Source organism: Pantherophis guttatus, chromosome 9 (genome assembly GCF_059756535.1).
Source record: "Pantherophis guttatus breed Tessera chromosome 9, ASM5975653v1, whole genome shotgun sequence".
In the NCBI taxonomy this organism is placed as follows: domain Eukaryota; kingdom Metazoa; phylum Chordata; class Lepidosauria; order Squamata; family Colubridae; genus Pantherophis; species Pantherophis guttatus.
Window position 1 is genome coordinate 8,576,721 of NC_142071.1, and position 24,683 is coordinate 8,601,403.

General features: G+C 40.6%; 1 long non-coding RNA gene across 2 annotated transcripts; it reads right to left on the reverse strand.

Moving 5' to 3' along the window:
• Positions 1 to 3,846: 3,846 nt before the first annotated feature.
• Positions 3,847 to 12,523, reverse strand: LOC117676991 (uncharacterized). Of its 2 annotated transcripts, none has more exons than XR_015729311.1 (3): positions 12,261 to 12,523; positions 9,062 to 9,119; positions 3,847 to 3,879 (listed from the first exon to the last, which is right to left on the reverse strand). It is a non-coding gene; the product is annotated as an uncharacterized LOC117676991 (long non-coding RNA). The 2 variants fall into 2 exon arrangements; XR_015729313.1 differs by lacking the exon at positions 12,261 to 12,523 and adding an exon at positions 11,847 to 12,113.
• Between the last annotated feature and the right edge of the window lie 12,160 nt (positions 12,524 to 24,683).

A 24,683-nucleotide genomic window follows, 5' to 3' on the forward strand; every position in this document is an offset into this window, starting at 1 on the left:
CTTTTTTTTTTATTTGATTTATATGCCGCCCTTCTCCGGAGACTCAGGGCGGCTTACACTGCGTTAAGCAATAGTCTTCATACTTTTGTATATTTATACAAAGTCAGCTTATTGCCCCCACAAACTGGGTCCTCAATTTACCTACCTTAGAAAGGATGGAAGGCTGAGTCAACCTTGAGCCTGGTGAGATTCGAACTTACAGTAATTGCAGACAGCTGGTGTTAATCACAATGCTATCAGTCTGCTGAGCCACTAGGCTCAGTAAAAAACTTCCAGTATTGGAGCATTTACAACTTCTGGAGGCAAGTTGTTCCACTGATTAATTGTTCTAACTGTCAGGAAATCTCTCCTTAGTTCTAAGTTGCTTCTCTCCTTGATGAGTTTCCACCCGTTGCTTCTTGTCCTGCCTTCAGGTGCTTTGGAGAATAGCTTGACTCCCTCTTCTTTGTGGCAGCCCCTGAGATATTGGAACCCTGCTATCATGTCTCCCCTAGTCCTTCTTTTCATTAAACTAGACATACCCAATTCCTGATTTCTTCCTATGTTTTAGCCTCCAGTCTCCTAATCATCTTTGTTGCTCTTCTCTGCACTCTTTCTAGAGTCTTCTTTTTTCAATATCTTCTTTTACATTGTGGCGACCAAAACTGGATGCAATATTCCAAGTGTGGTGTTACCAAGGCATTATAAAGTGGTACTAACACTTCACATGATAATCATGTGTGAGTAGTAGCTGCGCTAACCCTGGAATTCTACCTGCTCACACGGGCTGTGACATCATTCTTGGACATTCTACTAGTGTTTCAAGCAGTAAATATCCATCACCCAAGATCTTCACCCTTACAGACTGCCTGTGTGGGAAATTGCCCCGCTGATATTATTGCTCACTTAGGTTAGAAGGAAAAAAAAATACTGCATGGGTTATGCATGGTTTACAATCAATACCGCATGTTCTTGGAGTCTTGGCTCCAGAGCAATTTCACCGAACAAAAGTTTAATTGACCCAAAGAAGAAACTTGCTGATTTTCAAAGCTGTCAGCCCAGCAAGGAAAATAAACATTCTTTAGGTCAGCTTCCATGTTATTTCTGTGCTAAAGATTTTTCTGCTTGGATTTTTGTAGCCATTTACCTCTTGCAGTGCATTAAAAATACACCCAGTGCTTTACTGTTTGGGAATCCATTCTGTTTTCAATATTTTTTAGTAAAACATTACTTTAGAAGACGGGGAGAAAAGAAGGAGGCTAGGAAGCCATGATCGTAGGGAGTGTTTATGGGAGAAACTTTGAAAAGTTTGGTTTCATTAAGATGCTAGAATAATTTTGGTGCTGGTATATTTAGTCTACGTCTTTGGCATGTGCCCTTTGACCAACCAAAGAAAGCCAGCCTGTCAAAAGACTGTCCACACATGTTTTAAGTTTCAGACAGTTTAAAAAAGAGAGAGAATAAAGAAAATGATGGCTATTTATCCCTTTCCCCCAAATCATAGTTACATACAGAATAACAGAGTTGGAGGTATTCTAGTCAGGAAATTTCTCTTTCTTTCTAGGTTGCTTCTCTTCTTGATTAGTTTCCATCCATTGCTTCTTGTCCTGCCTTCAGGGGCTTTGGAGAATAGCTTGACCACCCTCTTCTTTGTGGTGACCCCTCATAGGGATCTTCTCAGGCCAGGCAAGTAGTGATTGGGAGGGGAGGGCGAGGGACAGGGCCAGCCAGTGGTGGGATCACCCGACAGGGAGCCACAGCAGAGTGTTCTGTCCCCGTACCACGCACACACCCAACCAGCCAGCCGAGGGTTAAATAAACTCTTCAAACACTCAACGTCAGTGATAAGGAACTTGGCAGCAACTCCGTGGCTGCCTGCCAAAAACTTTTACTCCAATAACACAGACAAAAATACACACAGTTTGAATAGTCCAGTTTGTAATTAAATCCACAGCAAATAGGTGTTGTGTCCGAAGGTGCAAAGTGCCTCTCCAGAGATTAGCTTTGTCCGTCACAGAGTCCGAATGGCCACCACACTCCCTTTTATAGCCTGTGGGGTGAGACTTTACTCACACAAAACAAAGATTAGACTGCAAGAATTCCGATAAAACAGGCAGAATTTCAACAATACAAGGATTAATCCAAATGCAGTCCGATAAAGCAGGCAAAGTCCAGTAACGCAGAGATCATGGATTATTTCCAGTTTTTGCTCGTCACAAACTGAACCGGTCACCACACCCACATTTATACCCTGTGGGGTGTGGTCCAGTGACTCAGCTAATCTCTGGCATGCCTTCCCCTCTGCTGCGCATGCTTCTCCCTGCACCTCTGCCGAGGGTCCAGCCAGCACTTATCTTCTTCGTCACTGTCCACCTGTGACTGCGGGGATGTGCTTGGCTCTGAGCCTATCGTTTGTCCTTCGGTGTCCTCCGGAGGCATTGCCAGAGAGGAGGGTCCTGGAGAGGGAGGCCTTGCCAACTCCTCCCCCTCATTCTCAGAGTCTGCATCTGTCGATAGCCCAGGCTCAGGCAACAGAGCCACAACACAGAGGGCCCAAAGAGCCACATGTGGCTCCAGAGTCACAGGTTGCTGACACCCAGAATAGACTACAGAATAGACTACACTGCTATCATGTCACCCCAAGTCCCTTCTTTTCATTGAACTAGACATATCGAATCCCTGCAACCGTTCTTCATATGTTTAGCCTCCAGTCTCCTAATCATCTTTGTTTCTCTTCTCTGTACTCTTTCTAGAGTCTCAACATCTTTTTTATATTTGGGCAACCAAACTATATTTGATAAACTATACGATGTATAGTTTTCCCACATCGTGCCATCTGTTAAATACTTTTGATAACAAGTGGATGAGCCCTAGATACCTTCATTTATGAAGAAAACTTATTTTCTAGAGTTTCCCTTAAAGTCGCCTATCCAATCTGGATATCCTCCAGACATCTCATAACTCTCAAAATTAGCTACGATGTTGGCTGGAGAAGTCTGGCAGTTGAGTTCTGGAGTAAATAATGCATTTCTTCAATTCATCCAGCTGAACCCCAAGGGGTCCATGAACATTCCTCCTTTCCTTGTCATGTTTTACTTCTACCATGTGCCTCTGAATGCTGCCTAACATTAATCTGCAAATTTTACATACAAAACAGTTCTGTAGAGGTGAGCGCATAGCTGATTTTTCTAACTAGAAAAACAGCTGCATATTTATTTATTTATTTCAGTGATCTCCATGAAGTTTGCATGCATAAGTTTCACATTACCTGAATTGGCTTCAACTGGAAAATCCATTCTGGGTTGTGTTTCCAGCGCAACCTTGGTTGCTATTTGTGGTTAGTTTAATAACCCCAAGATAAAAATATTTGGGGGGGGGGCTTGGGATAGGAAAATGATGACCCATACATGATGAAGTAATCACCCAAATACTCTGACTGACCTTCTTGCATCAGACATTGTGATACCAATGCACAGTTGTGGCATTTGTGCGATGATATCATTGTGGTTTGTGTGGGCGGGTGTTTGTGTGATTATTGGTTTTGTTACAGATGCAAATGGTACTGAAAAGCTGTGTAGATTTACATAGGCCTTTTGTAGGAATATATACCGTACAACTCCAGTTTGAATGGACAAATAGGAGAACAAATTTATATGCTTCTTATTTGTTGTATTTTGGAGTACCCAATTAAGTCAGAGGAAAGTTGGAAGAATTCCAGTTTTTGTCTTTCAGAAGTTTATTTTCCATTGTAAGAATCTCAAGCTTGTTAGGTGTGGAGATTTCTTGGACTTTTTTATGGCCGGAGAAGCTCATAAACTGCAGTCATCTTGGGACTTGTAAAGAGATGGTCCTATAACTGAAGATGTTGGTACTTCTCCTGTTTTCTATTGACTTTTGTCCCTGTCAGTGGACAGATTCCAGACAAAGGTGTGGACAAGTAAAAAAAAAAAAAGAAAGAAATTTCATTTAAATTTAGATGTACATTTAAAATTTTAATTATTAATTAAAAATTTAATTTTAATTTAATTTTTAATTGTAATTAATGAAATCCTGGTGATGTCACAGTTCATCATGTTATATTGATGTTGTCTTTGAAATGAACATTCAGAAAGAAAGACTTTGAAAGTTACAAGAAGTTTTTGTACTGAGAGGTTCCATTGGCTCCATCTATCATGAAGAACTTCTGATCTAAAACATGGAAATAATACGGTAAATATTACGCAGACTTTATAAGCACTTATTTTGTTCAAATATAGTGATCTACGTAGCAATTTACCTAATGTTGATAGTAATGATGTCACTGGTTTTTGATGTTTCAGCAATATTACATTATTATTTAAGAATGGAAGTCCTATGTATGCATCATGTGTCTAAAAATAAAATATGTTTCCTTTTTTGGATTATTGATCCTAAACTTACAGTTGCTATATAAAATTATATAGTTTACTTAATATATAATTTAAAAAAAAGAGAGAAGAAAAAGAAGCATTATATTTGTTGGGCCCACTAGAATCTATGCTATTTTTGTATTGTTAATTTGTTCTGGCTTCACTATAGATCCCAGATATCTGTATATCTTTATAGCTTTCCAAGTTGTCCAATTTTGTGCTGCTATGTGTACAATCCACCATTACTTAAGTTTGGAATTCTTTTTGGTACTACTTTTATTCTGTTTTATTTTATTATATTTGTTCTTAATTATTTTTTAGATCCGATAAAACTTACAGTTTTTCACTTACTCATGGAGAAATATGTAACAGTTCTACTATTAAATATTTTATTGCATCTGAACGTAAGGCTGTAACAAACTGATTTGATTTAAAATCTCTATGTGTAACTGTTACACTTACAATCACCATAAAGGACAAAGGACATAAAGTTCAAAGGACAAGCAATTGCACCAGTGGTGAAATCCAATTTTTTTTACTACTGGTTCTGTCGGCATGGCTTGGTGGGCATGGTGTGGCTTGGTGGGTGTGGTTAAGTGGGCATGGCAGGGGAAGGATACTGCAAAATCCCTATTCCCTCCCCACTCCTGGGGGAAGGATATTGCAAAATCTCCATTCCCACTCCACCCTGGGGCCAGCCAGAGGTGGTATTTGCCTGTTCTCTGAACTACTCAAAATTTCCGCTACCGGTTCTCCAGAACCTGTCAGAACCTGCTGGATTTCACCCCTGCATTGCACACACACTAGCAAAATAAACATCATGATAAAAATCCTTGGGAATGTCTTTTTTAAATTCTACATCCTAAAAGGGAAGATTGTAGAACAAAGCTTGATATTGGTGCCAATCTCTGTGTGTTTCAGTAAGTAAACATAAGCTCCTATCTGTCATCTCTATGACTGAAAATGTCTTTAACATATTTGGGGGTTCGCTTCACTTTCAGAAGAGAATTTTTTGAAACCTGGATTGCTAATGATAGCAACACTGTCAAGCAAAATGACCAAGATCGATGTCTTCAAGTGAGCTGTTGTTTTGCAGTTTAATAGAAATGTCTGAATTCGTAAAACACAAGCTATGCTATGGCAGAGGTGTGGACTTCGGCAGGCACAGCTTTTAACCAGTTTTAAATGAACTTGAAGGTATCTAGGGGCTTTAAGAAACTTGGTAAGGGTATGTAGGTGTGTGTAATGGTGATGAGATGTTTGGATGTTGACTATCTCGCTTTGATCTCTTCTAGCTTTTAGGTTGGCCTATCTCCCCTCCCCACAAAGGCTACTGGTAAATGGGGCATTTTGTAAAATTAAATGCAAGCAAAAACCTTGATGTAAAACCATTTGCAGTTCTTCTGCAAGCTGAATTCTTCTTGTTTTTTGTTTTTTTTAAAGAAAAAGCTTAAAAGGCCAAGTAGTCCTCTGGGCTTCGTGCTAAGGTACGTAACCAAAACACATTCTGGATGTACTTGTAATCAAGTTCCAGTAATCTTTTCAATAATATGAAAGGAATGTCAGATCTTAGCATACTTTTGGAGAAAGATGAGGGTAATATATTTTTTAATCATGGCATGGGAATGATATAAATGAATGAGTTGTCACATATGCAGCTGACAAGGACAAAAAACCTTAAAAGAAAAAGTTGGCTTTTCATCCAGCATCCCAAATCTTGTTCTCCTTCTCTTCATCTTTTAAAAAAGATAAGAGAGATCCTTAATCAGATCAGTCTCTAACCCATCTAGAGAACATTGGAAAGCTATGAAAGGATAGAAATGCAATTACATCCTCTCATTGTCTGGAATACAAGAGAAAATATATAACAATCAGGATTAAAAACCGAAAATATTTTAATCCATGGTCTGTTCTCCTTTTAAAGACATCCATGTTGATGGCCATCATCACATAATGTAATAGGAATGTCCTCCATGTGTCCGTAACCATTGAAAAGGAGTATTTTTTGCCTGTTTTGCCTCTTCTCTACCATCCTTTTGCAAGGCAAAATAGTTTACCCCTGGTAGTAATATTAGGAGAAGTTAAGCAAAAACATTTAAGGACATGGAGGCACTCCACTTTAAGTTTGATTCAACATGAATTCAGGAAGCAAAGACTTTTTTTTTTTGCACCATCTATCTATCTATATAGATAGCGCTCCATCGCATAGGATCTGGGTACTTACAAGACCGCCTTCTGCCTCTGATAGCCTCCCATCGACCAGTACGCTCCCACAAAGAGGGTCTCCTCAGGGTGCCGTCGGTTAGACAGTGTCGACTGGCGACCCCCAGGGGGAGAGTCTTCTCTGTGGGGGCACCTGCCCTCTGGAACAAGCTGCCCCTGGAGATTCGTCGGATTCCCGAACTTCGTACCTTTTGCTGCGCCCTTAAAACATTATTATTCCATCAAGCAAGGCTGGCCTAAAATATTATTTTAATGGGTTATTTTACTTTAGATTATTAGCCAAACTATTTAATAATTTTAAATTGTTTTTAACTTTTATATTGTTGGTTTTTATCTTGGCTGTACACCGCCCTGAGTCCTTCGGGAGAAGGGCGGTATAGAAATTTGAAAAATAAATAAATAAATAAATAAATAAATAAATAAATAAATAAATAAATAAATAAATATAAAAAGAAGGCTGCATGTATGTATGTTCCAGCATAACTCTGGAACGCAATTTCAAGTTTTCACAAACTTACTATCAGATGACTTACTACCTGGAAACAAATACTGTTGGAGTAAGACACCCATGGGATGCATCTGTGTCTGTGTCTGTGTGTTCCAGCATAACTGTGGAATGCCTGGACCATTAAGGAGAGCGAATGCAGTGTCCTAGAGTGGCAATTGTTTGTGATGTCATGGGAGGGGCAATGGAGAGCCTGGGCTGTTAAGGAGAGCGAATGTGGCATCCTAGAGTGGCAATTGTTTGTGATGTCAGTTCCTTTGCAGCTTTCTCTGGAAAGGCAGCCATGACATTCTCCCTCCAGTGGAGCAGTGGGGAAGCGCCTGATAGATTTGGGGAAAAGTGCCAAGATTGTAGACAGGGCGGGAAAGAGGAGCACATGGGAGGGGGCAGGGGAGAGGGCAGGGATGATGGGCATGGGAGTAGGGGGAAGAAAGGCCCCTCTCAATGGCTCCCTGTCAGACAAAGGCTTCGATGTCTATAAATACCCGGGCAATGCTGAGTAACCAGCTAGTTCTTTATAAAAGAACTAATTGGACAAGTCCTGATTCAGAACAGAAGGCATCCATGTGCAATGGGAATGTGCATTTTCAACAATGTTAATTATGAAAACCTCTTGGAAAAGATAAGATAGTGGAGAAAGCTAAGAAAGTAAAGGAGATGATTATACATTTGAGTTCCAGGTTGCAGTTCCAGGCAGAAGGGCAAATGAATGGAGTTATTTCGGCAAAGTAATAAACCAATGTGAATATTCCAAAAGGCAGCTAGGAAATACATTTATGCAGGGAATCTTTTTTTTTAAATTTGATTTATATGCCGCCCTTCTCCAGAGACTCAGGGCGGCTTACAATGCGTTAAGCAATAGCCTTCATCCTTTTGTATATTTATACAAAGCTTATTGCCCCTACAATCTGGGTCCTCATTTTACCTACCTTAGAAAGGATGGAAGGCTGAATCAACCTTGAGCCTGGTGAGATTTGAACTTGCAGTAATTGCAGGCAGCTGATGTTAATAACAGTGCTTTAGTCTGCCGCGCCACCAGGGCTCTTTTTAAAAATATGGAGTGCTTCACAAATTTGCGTGTTACAGTTGGGTAACCGTTGGGTTACGGTTAAATGTGGTTAAATTAAGGGAAATGTGGTTATTATAGCTGGAGATAACTTATCCCCAATTACAAAGCAACCCTACCAATAGTCAAACAGGATGTGATGGAGAAAATCTGGACCCAGAGTTGCCAATTGCTTTCAGACTAGCTGGACTGGAAACTGTATTTAGCTGGGGTTGCTCTAAGACAGCTTTGTACTTAAGGCAAATTATCCACTCAGGTCCCAGAGGAAATTCACAGATCTTCTTGAGTGATGAAGAAGCCGACAGTGTAGTACCCGAGTGCTCAGGGGTGAGCTTCAGAAATTTTAGCAAGGGGTTCTCTGCCTAGTTGCTGGGTGGGCATGGCCATGGTGGGTGTGGCCTAGTTGGCCTCCTGCACCACAGTCGGGGGAGCATTTTTGCCCTCCCTGGGCCCCAGAGGCTTTCCTTGAGCCTCCAGGAGGGTGAAAACGGCCTCCCCAGGCTCCGGAGATCCTCTGGATCCAGAAACGGGCCTGTTTCTGCCCTTCCTAAACTTCCGGTAGGCCTGTTTTTCACCCTCCCCGAGCCTCCACATGCACCCTACACCCAAAACGGGACACTTGGGGATTCCTGGGTGGGGTGGGTGGGGAGGGGCCAGCCAGGAGTGGGATTTGGGGGTTCTCTGAACTGCACAGAATCTTAGCTAGAGGTTCTCCCGAACCCCTGCAAACCCCCAGCAGCCCACCCCTGCTAGTATTGTACTACAGCATTTGCCAGTAGAAGTAAAACATTCAGTGTTACAGGTTCGGGTGCTGTTGGCCAAGCCGTAGATAACCCCAGATTCTTAAATTATGCAGCAAATTAATGGAAGCACAGACAAAGGCCATCTATGCCATCTCACCTGACAGACATGGATGTGAGGACCAGAAGATTCTGAAATACCCACACGAGAAACAGATCTAGGCAGAATTCACAGAAGAAAATTTTGAAAAACTTTGCTATCAGTATCAGAGAAGTATTATTTCATGCATGATAAATAAGATAGTTTTGGAGATCCTGGGATTCTTTTGGAAAAGACAACCTGTGTTCCATCCAAAGCAAGTTATCTAATGCAGCTAAGCTATAGATTTCAAAAGATCTTCTCCTGAAGGTTTTAAAAATTATTGTCACTGGAATGTTGAAGAAGCACTTGCCTTATCTTGAACAATGGTCTTGATCAGGCAGTTTCTTCGGGGGTGGGTTCTAATTTTTTTTACTACCGGTTCTGTGGGCGTGGCTTATTTTGTGGGCGTGGCTTGATGGTCATGTGACAATTCTTTAGGATTTAGCAGAGGTACTGGTCTACCAAGCTTTTAACTGCTTGCAGAGCTGTACCAATCTACCCATTTATTTTTTGCAGGCACTGGTCTACCCATTTATTTTTGCAGGCACTGATCTATTCATGTATTTTTGCAGGCACTGGTCTACTCATTTGTTTTCTTTTAACACTGATCAGCTGTAGGGCCCTTTGAAGCCCCGCGGCAAGACTTTAAACAGTTGTTTTTTGTTTTTGTTTTTTTTTGCTTTAATTTATATGCCGCCCTTCTCCGGAGACTCAGGGCGGCTTACAGTGCGTTAAGCAATAGCCTTCATCCTTTTGTATATTTATACAAAGTCAGCTTATTGCCCCCACAATCTGGGTCCTCAATTTACCCACCTTAGAAAGGATGGAAGGCTGAGTCGACCTTGAGCCTGGTGAGAATTGAACTCGCAGTAATTGCAAGCAGCTGATGTTTTCCCCTCTAGCCATCAGCTGGGACTCAGGAGGCAGCAATAGATTGGGGGTGGGGCCAAATAAAAGGTAAGAATAACGCGGGGGGTGGGTGGGTGGGAGGGGCGCAGGGAGTGGGGGGCGGGTGGGGGGGCAAAACCGGTTCGGTGACGTCATATCATCACCGCTACCGGCTCGGGAGAACCGGGCCAAACTGGTAGCAACCCACCACTGAGTTTCTTCCTGCCTTCCCTTTCTTTGAATTTGTGCTATTGCACAGCCTCTCAATCAATCCCCTTGATTATGAGTTGTAGGATGTGTTCAGAAGCTGAACACTTGTGAATTAAATCCAACTACATGTGACGGGAGTACCTGGACATGCCTGAGATATGCATGTAAAGCATATGCTCTTCCAGTGAGCTATAGATCATGTCAATCATTTGTGGGTTCTATCTCACACTCGGCCTACACATACACAGAGACACACACGTGCGTAAATAGACTAGTACTATGCAGGAAATAAATCCTTTATCTTTTTCATTTCCTGTTCTTTCCGGAGTGATAAAGCAGAATTTGCTTCCAAAATTTCACGAGAGAAGACAGTTTTGATTCTCCTGGGTGGAATGTGGTGCTCATTAACTTACATCGTTACAAGATGGCCAGGGGGCATGTGTGAAACTCATGGCTTTTATTGATCAATCCTCGTTCTCATTTGATTCTACAATTGCACTGCCATCCATAGCCGAACATCATGAAATAAAGGATCATAGAAGGAAACCCTGACCATCGATTCCACACTTAGATCCCAAAGGGAAGGAGAGAAGCAACCTATGGGCATTCAGGAGCTGAACCAGCCCTGGAAGGGAAAGGCGAAACAAACTCTGTAGCCAGCAGCATCTTGTTTATATCACCTTGGAGAGTTGATAATGTTCTTATCGCTGTGTCCGAAACTCAGCAGTCTAGACATTTCACCTAATTGTCTCCTCCTGGTAAGCAGCAGCCCTGGTGACATTCCAAGATCTGACCTTTGCCCTAGGAGCCCCAAAACAAGGACTCTCAGGAATCCCATAGTGTTATGTATTAAAGATTTTTCTTTAAAAAGAGGCCACCGGGTCAAGCTACTGCCAGAGTTTTCAGTAATGATCGTTATCTAGCACACACTTTCCTCTCTATGGTTTTGATTTGCTATGCCACCACAAGCAACCCACAAGGTTGTTAAGAGAGGCATTGCTCTCAGCTTCCAATTTCCAAGTGAAATTTATCACCAGAACGGATGGAAAGCTGGGGAGCAATGCCAAGTATTTTCATTTTTATTTTGCATGATATTTATATTCATTAGAGTACAACAATATTCACTTATCACAAACAATGTTCCTGATGGAGCTGGTGTCCCTTATAGAAGTTCTTCTCAAGATGACTGAACTCTTTGTCAATGAAAATAATTCTTCCAAAGTGAATTCCCATTCTCAGGGAATCCTTTTAATGCAATGTAAGGCTAAATAAAGTAAGGAGTATATCTATGTTATGTTATACAGTGGTACCTCGGTACTCATTGTTAATTGATTCTGGGAGGTGCGATGATTACAAAAAATAATGCGTACCAAACAAATGTTTCTCATAAGGAATAATGTAGTGAGTCTCATGGCAGCCAACACCAACAGGTTCTAGCTTGTACATTGAGTACCAAACAAACGATGAGTACCAGGGCAACATTTTCACATCAAAATGTTTGATGTGTGAAATTCAATGAGTTTCAAAGCAGTTCAGTACCAAGGTACTACTCTACATGCATAAAACAGCCAGCTGTATGCCACATACAAAAGTAATTTGTTACCAAAGTTGGAGTGGCATGTTTTTTTGGTCAATTTTTAAAATAAGTTTTTATTATTTAAATATCCTGGTAATTTAAGAGAGGAGAGAGAAATGTCTTACTTACCATGAGTGTTATGTTGATTTTCATAGGAAGAATGGAGGAAATCAAATAATGCAATCATTCTGTAAACTTTCTTTAAAGCTTACAGATCTGAGTAGAAACACATATTTTGTCTTCACAAAAAATTAGCATTACAGAAATTACATTCTGACTAACCAAGGGACTTTTAGAAGATTCCTTAGTAAATTTCCAGGACAAACCCCCGACTCAGAAGGGAGTCTGGCATTATCATAAAATTCCATGGACCTTCTCATTGTTGGTAAACATAAAACTCCCTCATCACTTCTGTATCTTTAAACTACTATTAGAGTAGACGGTCCTGATTGAATTCTTTACTAATCTGACACAACATGTGACAGAAGTTTTGTAGCTGCTATTTTCAGAGACTAAATAAGCCATATTTGGTGTAACCCTCACCCATTTCTCCTTTAGCATGCAGGAAATAGGTGCTAGAAATGTGATGTAAGACTACTGTAGACCAGACTAGATGAGACTAGATGAGACAAGACTATATTATAATAGATGAGACTGGACTAAGAATAGAATAGACTAGTCTAGACTAGACTACATTAGAATAGATGAGATTGCATTAGACTAGACTAACTAGACTAGACTAGACTGGAAGAGGAGGAGAGAAGAGTGGAGGGAAGGGGAGGGAAAGAGAGGAGAGAAGAGAAGGAGAAGGAAAGGGGAAGGAGAAGGAGGAGAAGGAGAAGTTTTATTTTGAAATAAGGGAAGAGGGAACTAACAGAGCACTGATTAGAAAAGAAACATTGATTCTCCGCACCTGCTGCTTTGCCACAGATCTCCCTTTTCTTCCCTAGGGAAGTTGGCTTGTTTTGATCATCTGCCTCTCCTTTTCTTTCAGCAAGTGCACCAAATGTATGTGATTTATTACTTGTAATTATAACAATTTTTCAATCCATGAATGTGTTTTTCCATTCAAAACTAGTAGTAACCAACCATTTTGTAAAAAAAAAAAAACAATCATGCCATGTACAGATGCTATGAGGAATATAAGGGAAGCAATAGATAAGTCATTCTCCAAGATCTTTGTATATCACAAATGTTCTCTAAAGCTCCGGAGAGAATTCTATTTCTTGTTGAGCTTCAGGCTAGTACTACAAACAATCACACACATCTGAAACATCACTACCTTAATCTGAAAAAAACAAAACAAAAAACCAATTAGAGCCTTTACCACTCCTAATTCTAAAGGAGCTTAGAATCCTGCATTAAAATATAATGAAATTTAAAAAAAAATACCAAACTAATCAATGCCAAAGCAATCCTATGCTTTCATCTCTTTCAATGTCCAAAAGATGATCTTTTTTTTAATTGGCTGATGTCAAAACACTAAGAAGAAGGAATGAAAAGGACTGTGCTATAACTCATCCACATTAAAGAGAAATAAATTATTGCACTTCCCTTGTTCAATTTCTTATTTTACTTTGTGTGCACCCAATCAACCAAGGGAAATTTGAGAAAAATAAAGAGTGGAAGGGAGGGAGGGAGGGAGGGAGGGAGGGAGGGAAGGAAGGAAGGAAGGAAGGAAGGAAGGAAGGAAGGAAGGAAGGAAGGAAGGAAGGAAGGAAGGAAGATCTAAACAATCCCTATAGGAGGGACCTGGAAAGCCATCAAATCACCTTTTTTTTTTTTTGAAGACCTTGAAGTTCAAGAGGTAGGAATAAGGATGAAGCTGTCAGTCAGAAAAATGAAAAAAAAAAAAATATCCTACAAGTCCTCAGAAAGGAATGCCTCATTTAACATACCAGACTTGCTCTATTTCAAAAACCCTGCAGGCAGGGTGGATTTGATTTAAATCGAGTTGATTTAAATCACAATTTAAATCATGATTTAAATCACTAGTAAAAAGGCTTGATTTAAATCAACTCGATTTAAATCATAATTTTTAAAGAGCCACTGTCATCTCTGCTACTCCTTTGACCCACTGTTGACTCACCAATAGTCCCAGGGTTGCAGAATATACAGCCTCATGCTACATAACTAAGCTCCATTTCATGCTGAATAAACTAAATTATTTAGGTATCTTAAATAGAAAACTATCTTACGATAGATTTTTACCCCAAAAGTTTTTTATTAAAATAAATTCGATAAAAATCAAAAAATCCGATTTAAATAAAAAAAAATCTGATTTTTTTGATTTTTTTAAAAAAATCATTGATTTTTATCCACCCTGCCTGCAGGTAATCCAGAATATATCAGTTCAGCTCCTGATCATAGCCAAAGCTATGGGATCACACAAGTCTAGGTCTTCTTTCAAAACTTTCTAAACTGCTGTAGAGCCTTCTGCAGAAATGTTTTAAAAAGGGGAGAACATTGTGTCCACAGGATTGCCCCCAACAACCATCATTTTGACCATAAGCAATATTTATCTTACAAGTGCCTTGGTGAGTGGCCAACTGAAAGTAGGCACTGTGGGAGCTAGGAATATTTCTCCAGTAATTTCCCCCAGCCCCAATCTAGCGTAAATCACCCAAGATCTGCCAACACAACAGAGCAGTGGTCACCAACTCGTGGTCTGTGGAAAGCTGGCTGAGGAATTCTGAGAGTTGAAGTCCACAAGTCTTAAAGTTGCTAAGATTGGAGACCCCTGGTTTGTTTGTCTGTCTATCTATCTATCTATCTATCTATCTATCTATCTATCTATCTATCCATCTATTTATTTATTGGTTCGATTTATATGCCACCCTTTGCCGGAGATTCAGGGCGGCTTACAGTGCATTAAGCAATAGCCCTCATACTTTTTTGTATATACCTGCTTAGTAGGGCTTTCGGCGCCCCCACAAGCGGTGTTCTTTTTTATAGAAAGTCAGTTTATTGCCCCCACAAACTGGGTCCTCATTTTACCTACCGCGAAAGGATGGAAGGCTGAGTCAACCTTGAGCCTGGTGAGATTTGAACTTGCAGTAATTGCAGGCAGCTGGTGTTACTTAACAGTGCTTTAGTCTGCTGCGCCACCAAGGCTCTGTTTAGGAGGTCCTGTGAATGTAAGGGGGGAAAAATAGGGCCATTGCAAAAGAGACATCTCAACCCAGGGGAGGAGAAAGTATGAGAAAGAGATTCAGAGCAAATCCACCTTAATTATGCTAGGTATAAATTGAGCTGGAGAATTACTTTGACAGACTTTCAAAATGATCCTACTAGCAATAAAGTTCTTTTTAGTAATCTAAAGGATTCTTGTTTCCTGAATTTGCTGGTTGCAAAAGGCTTGACAATCTGATGGGTGTGTGTGTGTGTGTGTGTGTCTTCAGATGGTTTCTAGGGTTGATGGGAGCTGTAATCCAATCCACTTGAAGGATTTCTCTTTGGGGAAATATATTCTAACCATAATTTCATGCTGGCACTTGAAACATAAAAATGGTCTTGTTAGAAAGAAACAAAACCACCAACTTGCTTTCCTCTAATCGAAGCAAATATTTCAAGCTCTTTCCTCCCCCTCCCCCTTGCCTGAAAATGTTGTCTGATGGCTTCCTTCTGTCCCTCACAACCAGCATCGTACAATAATTGCTTGCTGCATCTTTTGCTCCTTGTCAATAAAGGGTACCCCATTTGTTTGGGTATCTGACCTGTGATTATATACAGTAATTCTGAAAATTCCCATTAACATTTTGTGATTTTGCTTGTCCTACCCTCCAATTACAATCTTTATTTATTTTATTCTTCTTTTCATCACAGAGACAGTTGCGAAATGCCCTTGAGGCTACAACTCTCTTCGTTCTTCCACTTTGGCAATCACTGTTTGTTATTTTCACTTTCAGCATGTATGAGGATAGAGGGATAAGGCTTTCAGTGCAGGAGGAATTGGCCCATTAAAAGAGAGTTATAAATAGATGCTAAATTGCATGAGGTGTAGTTCCCTCATGTCAGGATCTCTAGCCTTTAGCCGTTCCCTTTCTACAAATAAAGTATCTCCCACCAACATCTCAGGTAACTTGAAAGGAGCTCTGTTGCAGGGGTCACCAACCTTTCGGACCTCAGGGACCACTAAATTCATAATTTTAAATCCTGCAGACACTAATATGATCTGTCTAATGACCGGCTGGATGGGCATGGCTAGGTGGTCATGTGACTGGGTGGGTGTGGCCAATTCAATGTCGAGGGGCACCTCGCCAGCCTCTACTCACCCCTCTCCTCCTAGTCACTTCTCGCCTGGCCTGAGAAGATAAGGGTGATGGCGGGAGATGGAGAAGTGGCCAGGGCAGAGACAGAGAGATACAGAGAGAGGGGGAGAGAGAGAGAGAGAGAAACAGAGAGAGATACAGAGAGAGAGGGAAAGAGGGAGGGAGGGGAGAGAGATATATCAAAAGGATTTTGTGGTTCCTCGTGTTTTTTAACAACTGATTCTCTGCCCTAATGACCGGCTGAGTAGGCGTGGCTAGGGGGGTCATGTGACTGGTGGAAGTGAGTGACATCGAGTTGGCCACGCCCACCTAGGTTTTGTGGCTCCCGGTGTTTTCTTTTCTGTGGAAAATGGGCCCAAATGGCTCTTTGAGTATTTAAGGTTGCAGACCCCTGGTTTAGAGTCCACACAACCTTTGATGAAAGAGGCTTTAATTCTGTAATGGACTGGTTAGGGATTTCTTATTGTTGTTGTGAGTGCTGTGCCCTTTTCTTGGGTATAGAGATGTATGTATAGGAATAAGTGGGTAGGAATAAGTGGGCACACAGTATGAAAAAGAACCTGTGACATACCTAACTAGCTGTAAAGCAGTGACTGATTATGGATTTTGGGCTTCTTCTAACACCCAAGCTTACAGAGTTGTAAGAAAGCAGTGGGCATGCTTCCATGCATCCTATCATGAACTGCTTGGATGCAGGGCAGGCTACTCAATCAAATAACATAGTAATAGATGTACTCTGGTATTATATAGAAGCACTATCCTACTACTCATAATAGTTCCCCATCATTCTTGGGAACTGTTGATTATTTAGCATTTGTCTAACTCATGTCAAGTCTTCAGAAGTTTCCATGTTCTGTTTCATGTTCACTTCTTTCATGGCCATTGCAATTCCCAGATTAATGTTCCCAGAGAAATTCCAATTACAGGGTTTTTTTTCCCCCATGAATGCTGAAGCCAATTATTTCAGATAAAGGGATGACTGCAAAGCTTTCCATGGCCAATTCTACCCAGTTCTTTTTAAAAGCCGTTGGAAATGAACTAAAACATTTCGCCTTCCTGTCCTCCCATTGTTTGGGTGATAAAACTCTTCTATTTCAATCAAATCAGGAGACAAACAAATAAATCTGTAAATTTGAATAACGCCACATCTAAATATATAACTTAGTTTTGCTCTTCCTCTCATATGGAGAGGATTAACGTCGTCTCCCCAGTGGGAAACAGCCTTTATCTGCATCTGCTTTGGTGTCCATTGCAATCCACCCCCTTTTAAAAACATGGCTCAAATGAGATTTTCAAGGGGAAGTCACACCCAACAGTTAATGAACGACTTTTGGGGATCATGAACTTAAGGGCCTTCAGAAGCTGTGGGAAAGACATAGAGCTGGGGGCAGAAGAGGGAAAGCGAGGGTTGTGTTGAAAAGTGGGATCTTAGGACCTCAAGGCTGTGCATTTACACCAACTTCTCTTTCTGACCTTAAGTGGCCCCACTGGGATGTTGCTACCTATCTTAGCAGGACTTAATGCTTAGTCATAAATCTAGAGAGAAAGAGAGGAGGAGGAGGAGGAGCAGCAGCAGGAGGAGGAGGGACAGAGGGAGATAGGAGAGAGATGTGTCTTGTAAATGCTGAAGTGTCAGCAAAAGCTCTTTAACTCCAGCTTCATAACTTGAGAAATATTTTATCACCCTTGTGGAGCTGAACCTCTGAAAATCAATAGGACTCGAGAGCCAGCTGTATTGATCGGTGAACCAGGATTGTATTGAAATATTCATGGCAGTGAGTGTGCTGCATGTACATGCTGCACATTGCTCTCTCTCTCTCTCTCTCTCTCTCTCTCTCTCTCTCTCTCTCTCTCCCTCCCTCCCTCCCTCCCTCCCTCCCTCCCTCTCTCTCTCTATGTGTCTGTGTGTCTGTGTGTCTGTGTGTGTATACGTGTGCCCATGCATGGTAATAGAAGGCAGGAGGCAAAGATGGTGCATTTCAATTTAAAATAGATGAAGTTGATTGGGCTGCTTTGGAAATTCTTTGAGAGGTGGCCGATCCTCTGGCCTCCCAAACGAGGAAGAGACAGGCGTGCATTTGTGGGTTTGTTTTTGCTTCCTGAATTGGCAGAGGCATTAGAGCCCCGGTCTCTGTGTCTGCGTGGGGGGCGGGGAGGGAAGTCTGGGAGATCTGATAAAATTAGCACCACCCTCTCTGGGGACTTGATGGTGCGGCTTTGTTTGTAAAGCCAATTTGGACCCCTGCCTCTTTGATCTTCACTTTCAGTATTTGAGCCAGGACGTTAATATCACTCATTTCACATGAGATTTGGGATTCAAGTTTCTTCAACATACTAAAAAGCAGCACATTAGACAGAGAATTGTTTGCTGGCCGACTTAGAATCTCAATACCCTTGATACTAATTTGATGTGATGCATTTCACCAGATGTGTCTACCTGAGCAATGCTGGATTCACAGGAGAATTGCCTCGCTGCAGAGCCATATTAAACCCAGCTCCTTGTTCTTCCAGCCTTTCCTTCTCTTCTCCCTGGCACACACTCACCTTCCTAAAAGCGACTGAATGAAAAAGGTCCGTAATATCTTTCTACATAAAGATGTGAGACCTTAACAAGCATCTGAAGACAAAACCCGGCACCACAGAACAAAACAATAAGTGTAGGGGTGTGTGTGTGTGTGTGAGAGAGGAAACACAGAGAATATACCTCCTTTAACAAAGACATGAAAGTAAAAAATATATTTTAATTCGGGTACTGCAGGTGGATGAATTAATTGTGTGGAAGTAAATTTAGAGGAGGAATTTTGATCTGACAACGGGATCGACTCCAGGCCAAGCGGAGGAGAAAAATTGGAGGCAGCAAAGAAGGAATGAAAGCAGCCCAAATTGGTTCTTGTCATTAGGTGACCTCGAGATAAACAATCATTGTCAGGAACTGCTGCGTTCTCCCAGTGGATGTGATTATTGCTACCATAACTTCTGCGTGGAGTGCTCAGCTCCATGGTATAAACAAGCGCTTTTTGAATTAGAGACGGTGGGTTCAGCCACAGCTTGAGAACGTGCATGCAAAACCTGACTTTAAACATTCTGCATGCTAATGGTATTTAGGGTTCTAGATATTCGACAGCAAATAAAATAATAATTGCAAGAAAACCACATTAAATATGACTCATTGACTCTGAGGGCCATATATACATACATACAACATACATACATACATACATACATACATACATACATACATACATATATATATATATATATATATATATATATATATTTCCCTGTTCCCACACATCCTAATTTACTTTTAAAATAACCAGATAAATTTCCTCCATTTGTTTGGGGGTGCCCCTCGGTGGACTTTGAGATTGTTTGGAGTCCTGCTTGTGATGGATTAAACCAAGGACATCCAACATTTTTAGGCTGAAGGTTTCCCTTGGCCTTGAGTGCTGGACCAGTACCAAAAGTTCTGTTTCTTTTTCATTTAATGGAAATTCGATCCAGTCAATATGCTGGCATCCCTTGCATTTAATGATTTTCTTCTTTTATTCACTTTCAAAGCGAACATTCAGTTATATAAGATACAAAAAATCTTAAAGCTTGTAAAAATGTTGCTGTATGGGTATCTCTTGGTCAATCTGTCCCAGTGAAAAAACTTTCAAAATGTCTCTCGGCCTATTAAATTCAGAAATTCTCTCTTTAAGCCTATTACATCACTTATTCTTTTGACATTTAAAGCTTCCCATGACTGCTTTAAGGTTGAGAGTTAGTTCCTGACCCAAGATCAGGCTGACTTTGTGGGACTGTGCTATGGTGGGACTAGAACTCACAGTCTTCCGGCCTTAACTACCACACCAAAGTGGTTCTGAATTCAGTATGGTGCCAGTAATTCAGAATTCCTGTATCATCCTTTCCTTCCTTAAACTCCCAAGAGCAACATATATTTTTCACTCAGAATTCTCTCTTGGGAAAGCAGGGGTGAAATGCTCCCAGTTCGGACCAGATCACCCGATCCAGTAGCAATGGCGGCGGGTGGTTCGGAGAACTGGTAGCAAAAAAACCCCTGCCCCCCACCATGCCCAGCTGAGCTGCGCGATCATCAGCATTTTTTTTTAATTTTTAAAAGCATTTTTTCTACAACCTCTTCAGCCGAAAAAAATGCTTTTAAAAGTTAAAAAAAAAAAGCCTTTGATGATCGTGTGGCTCAGCTGGGATCGGCAGAGACTTTTAAAAGCATTTTTTTTACAACCTCTTCGACTGAAGAGGTTGTAGAAAAAATGTTTTTAAAAGAAAAAAAACCCTCTGACAATCAGGCAACTCAGCTGGGATCGTCAGAGGCTTTTAAAAGCATTTTTTTACAACCTCTTCAGCTGAAGAGGTTGTAGAAAAAATGCTTTTAAAAGTTAAAAAAAAATCTCTGATGATCACGCGGTCACATTACCCCCCCCACCAAGCCACGCCCACAGAACCGGTAGTAACAAATTTTATATTTCACCACTGTGGGAAAGTAACTCGAATTCGCTTAGCCAGACCTAGGTCTTTGCAATTTATTTATTTTTTTAAAAAATATACATCCTATCAAAAGCAAAACAACATACCGAAGGCAACGAGCAACTCACAAACATGAATGGTAAGGAAATCAGCTGTGAAAAAGTGTTTTCAACCTTAACTCCAGTACTTGCAATATTTTCTCAAAGTATTGTAATCTCATAGAGGCCCAATATATTTACTAAGGTCTGGTAATTTATATGTTTTGAGCTTCTTTTCATGGTACATTGTATAAACCATTACGAATTCATCAGGCTGAAATGTAATGTAGCTAGACTGAATATGACTACTACCAGATATTCTGCTTTTATGTTGTTCCTGAACTAATTCAGGCAGGATATACTATGATAAATGACAAGTAAATATATGTTGAGTCAATCTTATAAAGTATAACAGGATGCAAACAGGGTGGGGATATTCCTATAAAGTTTATATACTGTAAATATATAGAATAAAAGAGTTGGAAGGGACCTTGGAGGTCTTCTAGTCTAACCCCCCGCTCAAGCAGGAGACCAAACACCATTTCAGACAAGGGGCTGTCCAGTTTCTTGTTAAAAGCCTGTTGTGGCCCCGCCCTCTGAGCCTATCTCATCGGAGGAAGAAGGCACCGCACATGAGGGAGAGGAGTCAGCCAGGCCTCCCTCTCCAGGCCCCTCCCCTCTGGCACTGTCTCAGGTGCCGGCCGAGGAAGAGGAGATTAGCCAGGAGCCAGGTGTCTCGGATGAGAGCGAGGAAGGAGAGCCGTCGTTCCTGGATGCACACCAACGAAGGCGTGATAAACGGTTGCAGCAGTTAAGGAGGCGTGCTAGGGATTATGACTGAGTCACTGGACCACACCCCAGAGACTATATAAGAGAGGGTGGTGGCTGGTAAAACTCTGTGACGAACAAAAACGAACTCTGGCTAGTCACTTGAACAACGCCTGAAGCTGCCAAAGGGATTTTGTTTTGCTGGACTATTTGCAATGCATATGTAATTTTATGTTATCTGTTGAAGTAAAGCTCTTGGCAGACGGTGCTTATATTGTTGCCAAGTTTGAGATAACGACCTGTGTGTGTGCCAAGTACTTTCTTAACCCTCGGTTGGCTGTGTTTGTGTGTGTGTGGAGACGGGGACAGATCAAAGCCTCCAGTGATGGAGCACCCACAACTTCTGGAGGCAAGCTGTTCCACTGGTTAATTGTTTCTTACCATTAGGAAATTCCTCCTTAGTTCTAGCTTGCTTCTCTCCTTGATCAGTTTCCATCCATTGTTTCTTGTCTTGCCTTCTGGTGCTTTGAAAAATCGATGGTCCCCCTCTTCTTTGTAGCATCCCCTCAAATATTGCAACATTGCTATCATGTCTCCCCTAGTCTTTATTTTCATTAAACTAGACATACCCAATTCCTACAACTGTTCTTCATAGGTTTTAGCCTCCAGCCCCCTAATCATCCTTGTTGCTCTTCTCTGCACTCATTCTAGGGTCCCAACATCTTTTTTTAAAATTTTTATTAATATAAGATATACGAACAAACATAAATACATTAAGACAACATGCCAAACAAACAAACATCGATTCAGTCCCATGACTGACTCTTAAAATTGCTACATCGGTGGGTTATTTTCCTATTACTTTTACCTTTCTCTATTCGTATCTATATCTATATCTATATCTATATCTATATCTATATCTATATTTACATATTTACATATTTGTATATAGAACATTATAGTCTTTGTTTAATTTTATACATTCCTATTAAGTAGTCAATAATCATTTTTATATTCCTATTTTTCCCTCCAGCCAGCTGTACCATCTTTGCCACACTAAATAGTAATCAGTATCATCTTTCTGTTGTAATTAAGGCGGCTTACAAAATGACAATTTCCAATACAAATCACAACAAGATAAAAATTAAAATCAACACCCCAATTAAAACAGTTTAAAATTATAACAGTGTACACGCAACGGGTGCTTTATTGCTTTAGCGGTGAGCCAGATTCCTAGATACTTTACTTTCTTTACAATTTGTATTCCTAGTTTGTCTTCTAGTTTTGTCTCCTGTACCTTTGCCAAATTCTTTGTCAGTGCTTTAGTTTTTTGTTTATTGATTTTGAGCCCCGCCACTCTTCCATATTCCTCTATCTTCGCTAAAAGTTTGATTCCTGTTGTTTCCGGTTGCTCCAATATAAATACCACGTCGTCAGCGAAGGCTTGTAATTTATAATCTTCTTTTCGTGTTCTCAGACCTTTTATTTCGTCATCCTTCCTAACTTCATTTAATAATATTTTCAATGAGATTATGAACAATAATGGAGATAAAGGACAGCCCTGCCTCACACCTTTTTGTATATCCAGATTGTCAGTCATGTCCCCATTAATCATAATTTTGGCCGTTTGGAAAGAATATACTTTTCTAATCATATGTAGAAATTTGTCGCCGAAATCCATGGCCTCTAATTGTAATATGAGGAAGTTCCAGTTTAAGTTATCAAATGCCTTCTGTGTGTCTAAAAAAATTAAGGCTACCTGTTTATCAACTTTTTTCTCGTAATATTCCAGGACATTGATAATAGTTCTCATGTTATTTTGAATCTGTCTTCTTGGGACAAAGCCGTTTTGATCTGCATGTATATATTTGTGAATAATTATTTTCAGTCTTTGTGTTATGACCAACATGAACAATTTGTAGTCCACACTGAGCAATGAGATCGGTCTATAATTTTTAACTTGTGTGGAGTCCGTATCTTCTTTGGGGATGAGTGTGATAATGGTTTCAGTCCAAGATTTGGGGATTTCTGCTTCTAATAGTGCATCATTGAGGACTTGAAGTAGTAGCTCATCTATTGCATGCTGACATTTTTTATAAAATTCCATTGGTATTCTGTCCAGGCCTGGAACCTTGTTACTCTTCTGCTTTTTCCTTGCTTCTACCAACTCGGTCATTGTAATTGGTCTATTTCATGCTTCTCTATGGATCTCCTCTAATTTTGTAATATTTGTTTTACATAAATATTCCTTAATGTCAACATCTTTTTCATATTGTGGCAACCAAAACTGGATGCAATATTCCAAACGTGGTCATACTAAGGCTTTGTAAAGAGGTACTAATACTTCACATGATTTGATTCTATCCTTTCTATTAATGCAGCCTTCAATTGCATTAGCTTTTTTTTTTTTTTTTTTTTTTGTGGCTGCTACTACATCCTACTGGCTCATAGTTAAGTGATTGTCCACTAGGACTTTTTTTTTTAAATTTGATTTATATGCCACCCTTCTCCGGAGACTCAGGGCGGCTTACAATGTGCTAAGCAATCGCCTTCATCCTTTTGTATATTTATACAAAGTCAGCTTATTGCCCCCACAACTGGGTCCTCAATTTACCTACCTTAGAAAGGATGGAAGGCTGAGTCAAACTTGAGCCTTGGCGAGATTCGAACCTGCAGTAATTGCAGGCAGCTGGTCTTAATAACCAGCTTAATAAGAGGGTGCCTTAGACCACTGTACTACCAAGGCTCTTGAAGACTTGAAGATCCCTCTCACAGTTACACAAAGTAACGTAGCCCATGGAAAGTATTTGGAGCTTGAAATTATTTCAAAAATCTAATGTGGGCAATCTGTGGCTTCAATTTAGCTCCCGAATCCCATTTTGCAGCATATAAGAGTCTGAATCATGCTTTCAAAATCTGACAATGCTGTGTCAATTTTTTACACTTTTCAAGCAACTAAAAAACTATTGGTGTGATCCAGGGGTGAAATGTAAAATTTGTTACTACCGGTTCTGTGGGCGTGGCTTTGTGGGGGGGGGGGTAATGTGACTGGGTGGGTGTGGCCAACTTTTTTTTTTTTAATTTTTCAAAGTATTTTTTTCTGCAACCTCTTCGGCCAAAGAAGTGGTAAAAAAAATGCTTTGAAAAGCCTCTGCCAATCCCAGCTGAGCCGCGCAATCATCAGAGGCTTTTTAAAAAAACTTTTAAAAGCATTTTTTCAGCGGAAGAGGTTGTAGAAAAAAATGCTTTTAAAAGTTAAAAAAAAAAGCCTCTGATGATTGTGCGGCTCAACTGGGCATTGGGGGGGGGGGGCGTGCGCAGGGATTTTTGTTACCAGTTCTCCGAACCACCCGCTGCCATCACTACCGGATCTGGCGATCCGGTCTGAACCGGGAGCA